The sequence below is a fragment of the Macaca fascicularis genome, chromosome 20 (assembly GCF_037993035.2).
Source record: "Macaca fascicularis isolate 582-1 chromosome 20, T2T-MFA8v1.1".
Taxonomy (NCBI): Eukaryota; Metazoa; Chordata; class Mammalia; order Primates; family Cercopithecidae; genus Macaca; species Macaca fascicularis.
This window is the reverse complement of record NC_088394.1, coordinates 55,848,308-55,865,874: the sequence shown is the minus strand read 5'-3', so window position 1 is coordinate 55,865,874 and position 17,567 is coordinate 55,848,308. Positions and strand designations below refer to the sequence as shown.

At 36.7% G+C, this 17,567-nt stretch overlaps 1 long non-coding RNA gene and 1 pseudogene across 1 annotated transcript in view; one reads left to right on the top strand and one right to left on the bottom strand.

Annotated features, from left to right (window-relative positions):
- LOC135968995 (uncharacterized) overlaps window positions 1-14,902 on the bottom strand; it is a 336,916-nt gene extending 322,014 nt beyond the window's left edge. Inside the window, exon 1 of the long non-coding RNA XR_010584045.2 lies at window positions 14,703-14,902. This is a non-coding gene — a long non-coding RNA (uncharacterized lncRNA). The remainder of the gene's footprint in view (window positions 1-14,702) is intronic.
- A 23-nt stretch (window positions 14,903-14,925) lies between these two features.
- On the top strand, window positions 14,926-17,004 carry LOC135968788 (MICOS complex subunit MIC26 pseudogene; annotated as a pseudogene).
- The last annotated feature ends 563 nt before the right edge of the window (window positions 17,005-17,567 follow it).

Here is a 17,567-nt window from a genome sequence, read left to right as displayed (position 1 = left end):
CATACAAACAGACACAAAGACCAGCAGAACGGAGAGCCCAGAAATAAATCCATGCATATTTGATAAATAAGTCTTTCACAAGGGCACCAAGAATGCATAATAAGGAAAACACAACCTTTTCAATAAATGACGTTGAGAAAACAGGGTCTCAACATGCAGAAGAATTATATTGGATTTTTACATCACACTATACATAAAAAGCAACTCAAAATAGATCAAGGACTTAAATGTAAGACCTGAAACCATAAAACTCCTTAGAAGCTAACATAAGAGAAAACATAGAAAAACTTAAGAGAAAGATCCTTTCACATAAATCTTGGCAATGATTTTTTTGGATATGACACCAAAAACAGGTAACAAAAGCAAACAAACAATTGGGACTATATCAAACTAAAAATGTATACACAGCAAAGGAAATAATTAACAGAATGAAAAGGCAAGCTACAAATTGGGAGAAAATATTTGTAAAACATACATTTAATAAGGAGTTAATATCTAAAATATATAAGGAATTCATAGAACTCAAAAACACAAAAACACATAACCTTATTTAAAAATAAGCAAAGGATCTGAACAGATGTTTCTCAAAAGAAGACATACATATGACCAAAACGTATAAGAAAAAGTGCTCAACATCACTAATCATCAGGACATGTAAATCAAAATGACAATGAGATAACACATCACTCTTGTTAGAATGGCTATTATGAAAATGTCAAAATGTAAGTGTTGGTGAGTATGTAGAGAGAAAGGAATCCTTTTACACTGTTGGTGGGAGTGTAACTTGGTATGGCTATTACAGGGCTTTTTAAAAAAAATTAAAAATGGATCGAGCATATGATCCAGCAATGCCACTACTGAGTATATATCCAAAGGATATGAAATCATTTTCTCAAGCATGATGTCTGCAATCCTATGTTTATTGCAGCATTATTCACAATAGCCACGATAGGGAATCAACTTAAGTGTCCATTGACAGATTAAGGAGTAAAGTGAGATCTATATATATGTTCACAGACAGTTCAGTCTTAAAAAATAAGGAAATCTCATTATTTGCTACAATATACAGAACATTATATTGAGTGCAATAAGCCAAACACACAAAGATAAATACTGTATGATCTCACTTATATGTAAGAGAAGTATATACTTTAGCATGAAACTAAAGGGAAGTATACAACAATACTAAGAACATCATTTTAAACACGTCTTTGGTAACTTTAAGACAAAACATCCTTTGGATTAGTTACTAGAAATGTCATTGACCAAAAGTAGGTGCTTCTAACTTTGATGTATAGTGCTGTCTACTTCTCCACAAAAACGTAAACTGAAAAAAAATAATTCCAAGTGTATCATGCATTGGTGGATGCTCACCTCTAAATTATACTCCTTGTGAGAATGAGAAATCACACTGTTAACTATTAGAAACAGGCTAGTCTTGATTTAAGACCCAAAGTGATTACAGTCAGACCAAGAAATTAGCTGTGATTTGGATTCCTTTTAAAATCATTTTAACCAAGAATAAAGGAAAAGTATGCAATTAAAAATCACCATTCACTGACATAAAACTTATATTTAACCTTTAATATATTCCAGACCCTCTGTACAAAATGATGTGCTTAACTTGAAGGAGATTATCCAACATGTTGGTGAACTGAATAGACTGGTTGCAACTACGGCTACAATTATTCCCCTATCTGTATACAGAACCCTTCGCTTCGTGTAATGTGACTCTGTGGCTCCTCCCACCAAGAGGTAGACTTTATTCCCCACCTTGAATCCGTGCTGTCCACGTGACTTGTTTTGACAAGTAGAATACAACATAGGTAACATTTTGCCCGTGACTTGTTTTGACAAGTAGAATGCAACATAGGTAACATTTTGCCGGTTCAGAGTCAGTGCATCAGCTCACTCTTGGAACCTTGTCTAGTCACTATAAATTGGCCTACCCTGCTGAATGACAAGAGGCATATGGCCAGTTTTCCCCATCACTGCAGCCAAGGGCCAGCCAAGTCTCTAAAGCAGAGCCACAGATGCATGAGTAAATCCAGCCAAGACCAAAAGACCAACTAGCTAAGCCCAGCTCAAATTGCCAAACTACAAAAGCAAAAGCTAATATATGGTTGCCATTTTAAGCAATTGACTTTGGGAGTGGATTTTTATACAAATAAAGTTAACTGGTACATTGAGTATCTTTCTCATAAAATTTATTTAAGAGTAAAGAGAAGAGCTCCCAGAACTGGGAGAATAGGGAAATATTTTTTCTATAAAACACAGCTTTTGGGCTGATCCTTGAAGGAACTAAAATTCAACAAATAATATTTACAAAGGAGTATTCCAAGCAAGTAGAACCATCCCATAGTTATCAACCCTGGGGGATATTAGAGGAATGTTTTATGGACACTGTTTAAAAGATGGAGAATATTACACTATAGGGTGAAAGCACTTTTAGCATAGGATTATTGTAAAAATAAACAAATCAAAATATGTTGAGCACCAGAACAGTATCTAGTATGTAGTAACTGTTAGCTATGTCTTATGTCTAGTTAAGAGTTTGATTTTTTGTTTACCTATCAGACTGTTTTGTGCCATGTGTGCCCATGCACACATGGGTATGTGTAGGAGGCAGCCAAGCACAGAAGGTAGAGAAAGAAATTTCTGGGAAAGGTGGAAGCATGAGCATAGAAGTGAAATATTTGGGCCATGCCTCTACATAGTGGCTTGTAGTTTTACAAAGAATTTTCAAACCGCTTTTTGCTCACTGTCTACAGCAAACTGAATAATTCAGCACATGCATATTTGTGACTTTTACATTTCAGGCACTGTGCTAATTAACACTTGAATAATGTAGGATCAACTATAGGTAATATTAAATTTATGGACCCCAAAAGTCTTGCATCTTACCAAGAGTTCCTCTTTAAATTTCCTAAGAGGAAACTTAAATAAAATATTCAGCCCAATTCTAGTAAGTGTTCACCTTTGTGTATTAACATTGTCCCAATTTAAAATTATTCTTCTATTTTTATCATTTTTAATACACCGAATTAGTGTCTTTATTTCAGGTTCCCAATTTTTTTTAAAATAGGGAGAAACATTAACACCTAGTGAAATAAATTCTTAGCCAGATTAGTCACTCCTAGGTTTTTTGCTTTGGAAGGTGAGTCACAAACCTACATTTGAAAGCAACTTTTTATAAACACAAATCTATAGATTAAACTGACAGGAAAATAATGTAGATTTGTTTGCATTTATAAAGTTTGCCTCCACACATTTCTTATGTCAGAGTTACTCCTTACTGTATCAATATATTGATGTTTCAAAATCTTCTTCTTGATTTTTATTATAGATTTAAGGAAGGGTTTGTCATCCATGGCACTATTGACATCTTAGATTGGATGAGGGGAAGAGGCTTTCTATAGGATGTTTAGCATCATCTCTGAAATCTGGTATGGGAATTTTGCTTCATTCATTTATTTGTTTGATTTAGAATATTGTTGAAATAGTATGGAATAATCCAAGAGTCTAAGTGACCTCTAACAATCACAGCTGGCAATAACTAAATTCATGAAATTACAAAGTATAGCAATGACTTTCAAACTGTAAAACATAAGACCAAACTGTCTTTAGAATGATCAATTTGTACCAAAACAGCAGGAAGTGTATTTCCCTTCTAAAGAAACAGATATATTTCATTAATTATCATGTTAAGAGAAAAAAGGCCCTATTTGTTTAGCAAACAATAGACAAAACTACATGTTTTTATCAAGGATTTTCTTCTTTTCCTTGCAAAATACTCATTCAACTCCACTGAGTTTTTAATGTGCAGCATTTCATGTGCAATAAAACCATTATGTTAATATAACAGATGTCTTTCAAACTGTCAAACATTAATTACAATTAACCAGAGTGTTTTTAAAATACGATTAAATTGTGACTTATTTTGAATTATGGTTCAACAAGCTAATGTTCTTTTCTCAAAGACTACATATTGACTGATCATGGTAAATAGTGATTGCAAGATAGATTTTTTAAACACTATACTCAGAAAATAATGTGATATTTTGTGCACTATCTTTGAAATGCTTCTCAGTCCTTTGCATATAGTGCAATAGATGTTTACTATATTTAGAGCAAAAACATGTCTGTATTAAGCAGAGGCTGAAAAATGCCAATTTAAAAATTCTTATCAAGAAGCAAGGGTTCTAAAACCACTTAGCAATCTTGGATATGTTTGCAATAATTTATTTTTGGTAATATTTAGTGTCTGCAGAAAAGGAGATTGCAATCTTTAATTTTTAGATTCTTCTAGCAAAGCCTCAAAATAGTAAGTAGACATTGATCTGGGTAGATCAATGTTTGTCTTGCAAATGTTAAAATCCCTAAAAGGCACTTGCATAATGCATGTCAATTTGACTTGTAAACTTTTGACTAATATTACTAATTTGTATTATAATTTAAACTGATATTGAACTTAAACATATTAAATCTATATAATAAAACAGGTATTCCCTAACTTAGATATTATTTGATACCTGCTGACCATATATATTCCATTACTATAAAATAGTAGAAGTTAAAATTATGTGGTACCCTTAAAACATCACTAACTCTAAAACCAAATTTAGTCTCAAATTCCTGTCATATCACTTACTATGGATGTGAACATGAGCAACTCATTTGACATTTACTTTCTAACTTTCTCACCTATAAAACAAGACAATTGGCTGGGCGCAGTGGCTCATACCTGTAATCCCAGCACTTTGGGAGGCTTAGGCAGGTGGATCACGAGGTCAGGAGATCAAGACCATCCTGGCTAACACGGTGAAACCCTGTCTCTACTAAAATACAAAAAATTAGCCAGGTGTGGTGGCAGGTGCCTGTAGTCCCAGCTACTTGAGAGGCTGAGACAGGAGAATGCCTTGAACCTGGGAGGCGGAGCTTGCAGTGAGCCAAGATTGTGCCACTGCACTCCAGCCTGGGCGACAGAGAGAAAGTCCGTCTCAAAAAAAAGAAAAAACAAGACAACTGAAATAAATTCTACCTCCCACTTTGTTGTTTTATTTTGTTGTGTATTTTTCTCAGGCCCATTCTGGCACTTGGTAAATGTTGGATGAATATCAGCTCCATTAAATTTCCATATGGGGAGTTCCAAAATTTGACGTGTGACATATTAGAAAATTCTTAATGTATTTCTGGTATTTGTAGTTGAGAGATCAAATAATTCTAATGAAAATAATATTTTCATTAGAAAACACCGTACATAAGAAATTCTGTGACGAACAGAATAACAAGTTCCCCATGATGTCCAAGTCCTAATCCCACAAACCTGTGAATATATTACCTTACATGACAAAATAAACTTTGCAGATGTGATGATAGTTAAGAGCCTTTTATTTAGGGCTTATTTTTCAAACTATACAAATAATAAAATGAAAGTTATACCTCTGACATTAACTTCCAAAATGGATGAATCAGCCCTGTACCATTTCTCTATTAAAATAATTTCAGACTTCCTTTCTGCTAAAATCGTTTTGGTGGAACATATCAGATTATTGTTTGTTTCTCTAAAAGTAGGGAACCAAAGCAATCAACCTCAACCTCTTTCAAAGTCATCAATTTTACCTAAATTTTTTTTTTCAAAATCCAATTCCAACACTTCTAATAAGTCTCATAATAACTCTGGTTTCCTCTTAATACTTATAGTATTAAGTATTGTATTGTACTGAATATCCTATAAAGTACTTACTATTCATCCTATAGTATTATATATTATCTGGTAGACTTTAAACTCCTCAACTGTTACATAAAATTTGTTGAAAAAACATATACATAGGTATAAATAGTATTTATTTATATATTTTATAAAACATTTATTTAATCCCACTACATGCAGGCACTGTTCTTTTCAGAAAAGAGTAGAAATGCTTATCAGAAGATCCTTGTAAAGAAAACTCTGTTTGTTTAAAAAGATTATTATAATCTGATTAAAAATTTTAGCAAAGTTACACACTATACATAATGTATGAGTAAGACCTTCAGCAGGAAAGAAGATCCAGCCCAAGAAACCACATATAGGGGGAATACACACATGTACGTGAACAGAGTTAAGGGATACTGAGGCACCCAAAGACTAGCAACAGTAGTAATGCATTATCATCCCTAACACAAAAAGAGCAAGAAGACATTTATGCACCCAAAAAACATACTTAAGAAAGCTCAACATCACTGATCATTAGAGAAATACAAATCAAAACCACAACGAGATACCATCTCACACCAGGCTGAATGGCAATTATTAAAAAGTCAGGAAACAACAGATGCTGGTGAGGTTGGGGAGAAATAGGAATGCTTTTACATTGTTGGCAGGAATGTAAATTAGTCTGACCACTGTGGAAGACAGTGTGACAATTCCTCAAAGACCTAGAACCAGAAATACCATTTGACCCAGCAATTCCATTACTTAGTATATACCCAAGGAAATATAAATAATTCTATTACAAAGATGCATGCATGCATATGTTCCTTGCAGAACTATTCACAATAACAAAGACATGAAATCAACCCAAATGCCCATTGATGATAGATTGGATAAAGAAAATGTGGTATATATACACCATGGAATACTGTGCAGCCATAAAAAGGAATGAGATCATGTCTTTCTCAGGGACATGGATGGAGCTGAAAGCCATTATCTTTAGCAAACTAACACAGGAACAGAAAACCACATACCACATGTTCTCACTTATAAGTGGGAGCTGAACAATGAGGATACATAGACACAGGGAGGGGAACAACACACACACTGAGGCCTGTTGATTGGGGGACGGGGGGGAGGGAGAGCATCAGCATAAGTAGTTAATGCATGTGGGATTTAACACCTAGGTGATGGGTTGATAGGTGCAGCAAACCACCACAGCACACGTTTACCTACGTAATGAATCTGCACATCCTGCACATCCTGTACATGTATCCCAGAACTTAAAATAAAATTAAATTTAAAAAATAATAAAAACAAAAAAGACATTACAAAAAAAGTAAGAAAAAATAGAGAGTTACTGGAGCACAATGTGAACTGCAGCCATGGAGGAAAGGCTGTGTAACAGGAAAGGGGCCATGGAAGGACACAGCCATGCCAGGAACAAAGCTTAAAATAGGTAGAGCACAGGAAGGAATGGCCTCCTCTTCCACTGACTCCTGCATCCCACAACTTGTGATTTTTTTTCTGGGTGCCATAGTCTTAGCCCAAACAAATGATATAAAGCAAGAGTAGGGAAATGGGGGAAGCACTTGGAATCAGACTTCTGAGCACTGGGGCAGGAAAAAAAAGTCTGGACCATGAATCTGAGTACATAGAGGTAGGGTTGTGCAAAGGCAGGATAAGAAGCATACATACTCAGTGTAGAAAAACAGGTATGCCGGTTATATTTGAATAGAAGGGAAGGGAGATCTACAGGGAAAAGGTTAATTGGAAAGACAGCAAAGGCATTCCAAGTAGAGACAATTGCACAAACATGTGAGAAGACCTTGGAATAACAAGAAGGTCAATGTGCCTCCAAAGAGCAGGTATTGGCTGGAGGAGTCTGGGAAAGTATCTGTAATCTATACCATGTTACCTCTAATGCCTGAGCCACAAATGTGAGCAGATATTCACTGACTAGTGTTGGGTGAATGAATGACCAAATGAATTAACTGAAGTTTCTTTTATGCTGATTTTTACGCAAATCAAGAACGGCAGATGCAGTATTTCTGATCATCATACCATAGTTCTAGTACATGCTCTCTTGTGAAATATGTTCTAATAATTCAACTTCAATGGATTCCAATTGTTTTTCCCATTAGCTTTTTGTTGTTGTTTGTAATGAATAATACACTCTGGCCTTGAAATGTTGAGTACAATTTCATACCAAGATATGCATATGCTTTTCTGTAATATTTTACATTTCAAAGGAAATTGAAAATTTGTAGTAATTACTATTACTACTTTTATTTAATTAAAATGAAGTTCAGAAATATAGTACCAGATAAGATAAAAATAGAACACAAAATATAATGTTAATGATTATTAGAAATAAAATAAAAATTGAAAAAAATGAATATACAATCTCACAATATTTTTTCATTTCAATACCTCTGAAGTCTGTTGGTACTAATTAATAACCTAATGTCTTAAAGTTCGTGAAAAAAATAAGATCTATAGGCTACATGAATTAAACCACCTTAGGAGAAACTGATATATGTCAATACCCAGTATAAACCTTACGTTTATCAGCTCAGGCAGATGTCATTGTATTACATCATCATCACAACATTTCTTGAGTTTTTCTAATGCTCTTATTTCTATGACAAAGACATTGTATGGGCTATTTCATTTAGATATCATAATAATCCAGTGAAGTAGGGACATTTATCCCCACTTTACAGATGAGAAAACTGCTTCAAAAAGTTTGAGTAGTTTGCATTAAAATAGATTAAACCATAGTGTCAGAGGCATTAGAAGCAGACTGACTCCTATTTTGAGTGGAAGCTGGGTAAAATGAGGCTGATACCTACTGGGCTGCATTCTCAAGACATTAGGCATTCTTAGTCACAGGATAAGATACAGGTCACAAAGACTCCTCTGATAAAGCAGGATGCAGTAAAGAAGGCTGCAGAAATCCCCCAAAACCAAGATGGCGACGAAAGTGACCTCTGGCCATGCTCACTGCACACTAATTATTGTGTATTATACCTATTTATAATGCATTAGCATGCCAAAAGACACCCACCAGTGCCATGACAGTTTACAAGTGCCATGGCTACTACGTCCAGAAGTTACCCTTACATGGTCTAAATGGAAGGCAAATCCTTAGTTCTGGGAAATCCTCATTCCCTTTCCCAGAAAACTCATGAAATAATCCACCTCTTGTTTAGCATATGATGAAATAACCATAAACATAGCCAACCAGCCTTCAGGGCTGCTCTGCTTATGGAGTTGCCATTCTTTTGTTTCTTTACTTACTTAATAAACTTGCTTTCACTTTACTCTGGACTCACCCCAAAATTCTTTCTTCCATGAAATCCAAGAACTCTCTCCCTCATGAGGTCTGAAGCAGGACCCTTTTCTGGTAACTATAGGGCTGGTATTCAGACTGAGATCTGACTTCACAGTCCACACCCCGAATCATTATGCTTTCCTGAATATGTGGCATACTTTTTAAAACTAGAAGTTCTACACCTATTTTTGTATGCACATAATCCAACTAATCTTGAGAATCTGGTTGAAGTGGCCTGTTCCCTGAAATCACTGCCCATTGCCTCAGTCAGAAGTGATTGTTCCCCACATTTTGAGGCAGGAGGTAGGTGAGACTTGATTGGGGACTAGGTTGGAGACTGGCAGAAACTGGAAAGAGGAACTGAAAGTACCTTTTCATAAGACATGCCCACCAGCACCATGACAGTTTGCCATTGCCATGGCAACACCTGGAAGTTATTGCCTACTTTCTAGCTTTTTCTGAATAACCAGCCCCTTAATTAACATGTCCATAAAAGGGGGTATAAATATGACTGCCTATGGAGTAACCTTGCTCTGCAGGAGCTCATAGAACTGTAACACTGCTGTCCACCTCAATAAAGCTGTTTTTTTAACCACCAGTTTGCTCTTGAATTTCTTCCTGAGTGAAGCCAAGAACCTTCGCTGCTTCACTTTGAGTTGCTAAGAGTTGCGATTTGAGTAAAACAAATATTTGTTTTGAACATACCACGATGGAAGCACTGCTTTTCAAAACTTTTTTTGATTTTTAAAACAATATATAAGTAAAAATAAAATCAGTATACAGCTTATTGAATTTTCACAAAGAAAACATAGCACTGTAACTAGCATCCAGAACAAGAAACAGAATGTTACCAAAATCTCAGAAATCTCCTGTTGCTCCTTTTTTAAAAAATCATATTCCTTCTTCCATTCCCAAAGGTAACTGTTACTCTGATTTCCAAGAACATAGACTAGTTTGGGGCAGATATTATTTTAAGTACTTTACATGCAACTTACTCAATACTGTTGAGTCCTATGCACAGAGATAATCTATCTATACTTCTGTATGGTTCATGTGGCAAATAATACCTTATGCCTTGTTTTCTCATTAGTTGTGGCTATACCTATTTATTCCAGATAGACAATAAATTCCCAAAAGATAGGGTTTATATCTAGTCCATTATATCTTGTTTAACATTCAGTGTAGTGTGGGGCCTATCCACTTAATAAATATTTGCTGATTGACTAAATGAAGGAATAAATAAAATGAAACAAATAAATGTTTATTTAAAATGCTATGCAATGACACTCTAGAACCTCGGCAATACTAAAGCAATTTCCCCTCACAGCTGAAAGCACTGCTTTTTATTTCTCATTGCCACCAAAGAACACATTCCGTAAGCCCCAAGTCACTCAGTGTTTTCCAATAATTGCGTATTTTCCATTAAATATAGTCATGTAAGCAGTAAAAACCTGTGCAGAACATGTAATGTTGTCTGATGGGATTTGGAAGATAAGAATTTTTCCTTAATATGAATCGTCACTACTCAGGCAGCATCTTTCAGCCTCAGATTACAAAATACTTAACTGTTTTATTCGCTTTTTTCCTCTGCTGACACTTCTTATTGTTATAAGCAAGATGACTTTGATAAATCCCTCTCTACCACTTTCTCAGAAGTAGCAATTCTGTTAGTTGTTAAAATACATTTCTCCCCAGTACTTACAAAGTAATATTTTCATTACTATAAAATATTAAGCAAGAGAGGCAACATCAGTAAATGTCAAGGCTAATCCTTCAGAGTTACTACTGGTTAAGATTTTAGAGGTTGATGAGCTGAGCTCACCTCTTCACCCAGAGAGGTGAAGTGAGTTGACTAATACTACCAGCTTGCTGAAAGAATTGCACACCTGGGAGCTCTGTCATGTTCATTCCACTACTCCACTAGAAAGGACTATCTTCTCCTTTCTAGTTGAAGGCCAGGTGATGAATCACCTCTCTTGATCTTGCCCTGAGATCCTTGTTCATTTCTTCTTAACTTAACCAGGGCAAGAGGGGTCCCTCTGCTTCAAATATTGCCCTCCTTTTCTTTGCTCTGCCTCTCACCAAAAGGGTATAAATAGCCCACACATTCTGGGCCATGCAGTACTAAAACAGAAGTCAGAAATGGATTGCAATTAAGATGAATGTTTACTTATCTTACCCTATGAGAGTCATGGAGCCTATGCTTCTATCAAATGAAAGGTCCAATTTTTGTCTCAGATTCCACTTGAAAGTTATTAATTGCACAAACCAAACAATGCAGTTTTGACCATTAGTGATAGCAAACACTGAAGATTTTTTGCAAATAGTAACAAAGACATGGATTTGAATTTTGGCAAGCTTCATGCGATAGCCCGAATACATGTTTTAATCCCACCCCCAAAGATGTTTTAATCCTAGTCTCAGAACCAATGAATATTTTACCACACATGATAAAAGGTACTTTGCATATGTGATTGATTTAAGGATCTTGGGATGGAGAGATTAACCTGGGTTATGCTCATGGGCCCATTGTAATCGGGGGCAGGGGGAGGATTAGAGTCAGAAAAAAGTGATGTGTTGGGCAAAGAAAGACAAAGATTGGAAGATACTATGCTGCTGGAAGAAAGTCGGGGCCATAAATTAACAAATGCAGGAAGCTTCTGGAAGGTAGAGAAGGCAAGGGAATGAATTCTCTCTTGAGACCACAGAAATAGCACAGCCCTGCTAACCCATTTTAGATTTCTGACCTCTAGAGCTGCAAGAGTGACAAATCTGGGTTGTTTAAAGCCACTACATTTGTGATGATTTTTTACAGCAGCAATGCAAAATAATGTATACACTTCATGTTAAAAACTATGGGACAAAAGACTCGGATGTACAGACTGAGGATCAAAAGAGATGAAGAGAAACCTGGAATAACAGAGAAAAACAATTTAATAGCTAAAATAGGTTAAGAATGTACATTAACTATTTAGAAGGAAAAGAAATGGAAAAATATTGGAATTCACTTCTTTATCCTTTATAGTATTTGAACATAATGCTCAATTGTATGGAATAGTAAAATTCTATGTTGTTTCTTCTGTACAGATTGGTTTGGTTCATTTCAAACTAAATAAACATTTACATCTTCATATAAAATCTTGTATTGAAGAACTCCTGCCAGATTTACTATAGATTAATGCATGTCCTCAACTGATTTTTGTAAAATTATAATTGTAAGTGGAAGATTTACATTATGCTAACAGGCAGATGTGTGTGTATTTGTATGTGTGTGTGTTGAATCACCATCTGGTTCTATATTTAAAAAGTTACTATTAACAAGAGTAAATAAAGCCCCTTGAACAAAATTTAAATTTCAATGTCATATATTCTCCTACATGAAATTATTTTAGTCAGCTAAATTTTAAAGTTTCCAGAATGTCACACTGAGGCCTGTTACACAGACAACTTTGTACAGAGTTGGAAAAGGCAAAACCAGAAAAAGAGAAGAAGCATGTGGTAAGCTAAATAATGACCCCCAAAATGTATCCACATCCTACCATCTGGAACCTGTGAATGTTACCCTACATGGCAGAAAAGGATGTTGTGGATTTGATTACATTAAAGATCTTAGAATGGGGGGGATTATCTTGGATAATCCAAGTGGGCCTTCAGTGTAATCCACATGTGTCTTCATGAGAAGGAGGTTTGACACAGAAGGAGAAGGAAATGTAGCTGCAGAGACAGAGATTAGATGTACATGGCCACAAGCCAAGAAAGGCTGGCAGCCACCAGAAGCTGATAGAGGCAAGAAGCAGATTATCATTTAGAGCTTCCGGAGGGAGTGTAACTCTACTGATACCCTGATTTCAGCTTAGTGATATCGATTTCAGATATTAGATCTCTAGAACTTGGAGAGAACAATTGTTTTAAGCCACCAAATTTGTGATAATTTGTTATAACAGTCATGGGAAACATACAGATTTTGGTACCTAAAAACTACGTATCTAAAACCTGGAACAAATATCTAAAATGTTATATTTAACTAAATACCTAAAAACTGTCTTTAAAAATCTTGTAACAAATACCTAAAAATGTGAACATGGCCTTGGAATTGAGTAATAGGTAGAGGCTCAAAAAATGTTGAGGTACTAGAAAGGAAAAGCCTATACTGCTTTAAACAGACTCTCGGTAGAAAAACGTGTATTATAGGCCCTGTTGATGAGGGCTCAGGAGTAAGTTAAGAGAATAGGAGAGAAAGTCTCTATTATCTTAAAGTAGATGTATATTACCAACAACAGAATGTTGGTAGAAATATGCACATTAAAGGCTTTGCTGTTGAGGGCTCAGAAAAAAATAAGGAACTCGATCTGGGGAGCTGGAGGAGAAGAGACCCTTATAATATAGAAAGAGAAAGCCTAGCTGAATTCTGTCCTACAATTACGTGGAAGCACAACTTGTAAGCAAATAACTTGGCCGTTTTTCTGAACATTTTAGGCAACATGTTGAAAGTACAGTCAGATTTCTTCTTGCTGCTTATAATAAAATGCAAGAGGAGGGAGATAAATTGAGGAAGACTATCAAACAAAAACCAGGATTTCATGATTTGGGAAATTCTCTGCTTATTCATTTTGCAAAAGAAGCTAAAACTAGATTTATTCTTAGGAAAATGTGTTCTGAAGAGAAAGTCAAGGGTGTGGTTAAACAACTATTACTCAGTGTCTCAAAAAGACCAAAAGGTGAGTGTATGCTCTCACCCGGAGAGTTCTTTGAGGTGATTAAGCATGTGACTCATGGATCCATTGAGCATCTCAGCAGAATCCAGGAATATAGATGAGAATACATAGGAAGGATCTTAAAAACCAAGCAAACAATACTTACTGGGTTCCTCCTAAGTTTTATTCTTCAAGTCAGTAGTTTTAATATACATTATTTTATATATTTTAAAAAACTGGGCCGGGTGAGGTGGCTCATGCCTGTAATCCCAGCACCTTGGGAGGCCAAGGTGGGAAGATCACCTAAGGTCAGGAGTTCGAGACCAGCCTGACCAACATGGAGAAACCTCATCTCTAGTAAAAATACAAAATTAGCCGGGTGTGGTGTCACCTACCTGTAATCCCCGCTACTCAGGAGGCTGAGGCAAGATAATCACTTGAACCCGGAAGGCGGAGGTTGCGGTGAGTTGAGATGGTGCCATTGCACTCCAGCCTGGGCGAAAAGAGCAAAACTCCATCTCAAAAAAAAAAAAAAAAAAAAAAAAAACCTGATACCACCTTTATGAGTGAAGTATAATCATTCCCATTTTACATGTACAATATATTAGTTACAGTTTCCCATGTACAATATATCAGATTTGTTTTTGATTGCAAGCAACAGAGACCACGGCAATTAACTTAAAAATGGGTGTTAGTGGAAGGTTCGTAGGCAGCTCATAGAACTGAAGGAGAACGTAAACAATCAGATACTGGAAAGAGAATACAAACATTGCAAAATTCGGACATTGGAATTTTGGAGGTGTAGTAACCAGGACAAATGGATAGCGCTTTGGGGATGACTACCAGAATACATCAGTTCTAAACCTTTTCCATACTTGTGTCACTTCGCTCAGGACTTCATTTCCCTGTACGGAGAGACTGGTGAACTTAGCTTGTGGAAACAATTAACGTTGTGTGCCAGAGGAGGGCAGGATACCTGAATTGAAAGTCCCGTCAAGACCACTGCACTCCAGCCTGGGCGACAGACCGAGACTCCGTCTCAAAAAAAAACCAAAACAAAAAAAAAGAAAGTCCCGTCAAGAGCACAGGCAGGAGTGACTGAACTAAGTCTTCGCGGCACCGAGTTTGCCCTACTGCCGTCACCCGCACCACGGCTTGCTTGCTGTTAGGGAAATCAAGGCCCTACCGGGCCTCCGTAGCCACCTCTCTGTTGTGGGCGTGGCCGAGGCTGGGGTGACCGACCCTTCCGGAGCCACAGTTGCCAGCGACACGTTAGACGTAATTCAGAGGGGTCCGTGAGGCCAGCCAGCCTGAGCTTGTTCACCTTCAAAGTCTGTGCAGCACCGAAAAAAGACTCACCTCCCAAAAATTCCGTGAAGATTGACGAGCTTTCACTCTACTCAGTTCCCGAGGGTGAATCGCAGTGTGTGGAGGAGTCGAGGAACCCGCTTGAAGAAAGCATCTCACAGCTCCGACACTTATTGCGAGCCATACACAAGCTGGTGTCAGGACACGTACTCCCAAAGTAAGCCCAAGATGCAAAGTTTAGTTCAATGGGGGTTAGACAGCTATGACTGTCTCCAAAATGCACCTCCTGGATTTTTTCCGAGACTTGGTGTTAGTGGTTTTGCTGACCTTATTGAACTCCTTTTGGCTAGAGGTTCAAAAATAAAGAAGCTAGCGTATCCGCCTGGTTTCGTGGGATTAGCTGCCTCCCTGTATTATCCACAACAAACTATCGTGTTGGCCCAGGTCAGTGGGGAGAGATTATATGACTGGGGTTTAAGATTTGTGGAAGGAGAACTTTCAAAAGCCAGGAAACGTGAAGAATTCACCTGGAACTAAGTAGAAAACTCCATGCTTTGCCCATCTTAATCAGTTGTAGGTAAACATTGGAAACTCCATAGAGTAAATCAGTATTTCTACAGAAAAATGGCAGAGAAGTCAGTATTGAATGTATTAAATTGGCTTTCTTCTTCAGGAAATACTAGACCAGACCTCTGTTATTTTGGGTGGTACCATCCTACAAGCAAACTAATCTGAAATCCTCTCACCTAGAGATCATGTACAGACCTTAGAACTCCTCGTTCTCATGTTGTTCATGTTGCTATTTACGTACATAATTAAAACCCAAATTAAAATAATAATAATAAAAAGCACAGGCAATTCAGGATTTCTGTAGTTCTCAAAGAATAAAGTGAGGTGCTGAAGGAGGGTGGAATAGCTGCTGAACAGACTAAAAACACACATAGGGTAAATGAATATTCTCTACAATGATGCCCAGAGTTGTCCAGTGACTTGCCCAAAACCCCTATCAAGAGAGTGGCTTAGCCCTTACTCAGACCACTCAATTTAAATTAAAGAGTTCATGTGTGTATAATACACATGCTAACCTTCTCCTATGGGATTTCAGTCCTCCCGTACACATGATGAGGGAATTGGGCATATGTGACCTTTCAGGGTTCTTGTAACTTTCAGCATTCTCCTCAAATGAACTAGCCTGTTGCTTTGAGGCACTGAATGGCTGTTTCTATCATTGACAACAGATATACTCACTTCATTCTTATTTACATAGACAGAAGCTGTGTAGTGACAAGGTCTCTTCAAGGCTGGAATACTTCCTTAATAATATGAACAAAATAGCATCTGGTATCAATCTTGTCCCACTGACTTGACTGTAGTGATTTAAAGCTTTCATTCTTTGAATTCAAAATCTAATTTTTAATGCACTTTCTGTCAGCTGTCTTCATAGATTCTAAATGAGTTTCTGTCATCCTGACAGAGTCCCAGATAAATTGAAACTTAACTAGGGAAAAAAATAAGTGTTAAAAAATGATTTGTTATGAATAGAATAAATGTGATATATATTTTGGTTATTTTCTCCCTAAATTGTCATTGGCTTCTCTCTATTAGTGAGCTGATGGGCATGTGTGATGATCAACTGCTTCTGTAATTTACTGCCTGACAATAGTTTGTAGGCAAATTGCCAGACTGACTTTGAACCCATTACACATTATTTCTTTTCAAGTAAACTGACCTGAAGAAAAGACTCAAATAAAATTATTTTTTCAGCATAATGTAAAATTACTGAGTAGTCCAGCTATTATTTCCTCCAGGTGTTCACTTTAATTGGATGTGTAATCATTTTACATGAAGAAATGCCATTATGATGGCCAAAGGTGGGTGAGAAGGCAATATTGTGGTTCTCTTTCACTGGTATGGAACCAGGAGACAAGAACATTAAGCCAAGGAGAGAGCAGGATGAGGAAAAAGAAAAAGGGGAGAACAGAGAGGAAGAGAGATTAGGCATGTGGCATTTTATGAGGTTCAACCAGCATACAAAAGTCTAACTACCCAAAGCGTTCTGTATTAATACCCCGAAGTGCCTGGTTCTCTCAAAATGCATATAACCATCCAAACTTGTAAGGCAATGTACTACTTAAATGTAATGTTACTTCCCTCCTCAGAGTCTCAAAATACAATTTAAGCATGAAGAGCTTTATTTATAAATTAGGACCTGAGGTTTCCTGAGGACAAGTGATTTAATCCATGTCACACAGCTGGTTGATGGCAGACACTACATTAGGACCAGGTCTCTGCCTCCTCAACCCAATGTAATATCCATATCACCTCATTGTGTTTACACCAGAGATCCTTAATTAACTTCCACCAGATGTTAATTACATTCTTCTTTTCTTGAAACTTTCCTGAGACAGTTTTTGTTGTTGCTTTTGAGAATGTTCTGCACCAAGTAACACTAATTTCTGAAAACAGCCTTGAATTCAACCGATGTTGAATTGAGGCCACCCTACCTTGCTGGTTAACAAGATGGGACCCTGGT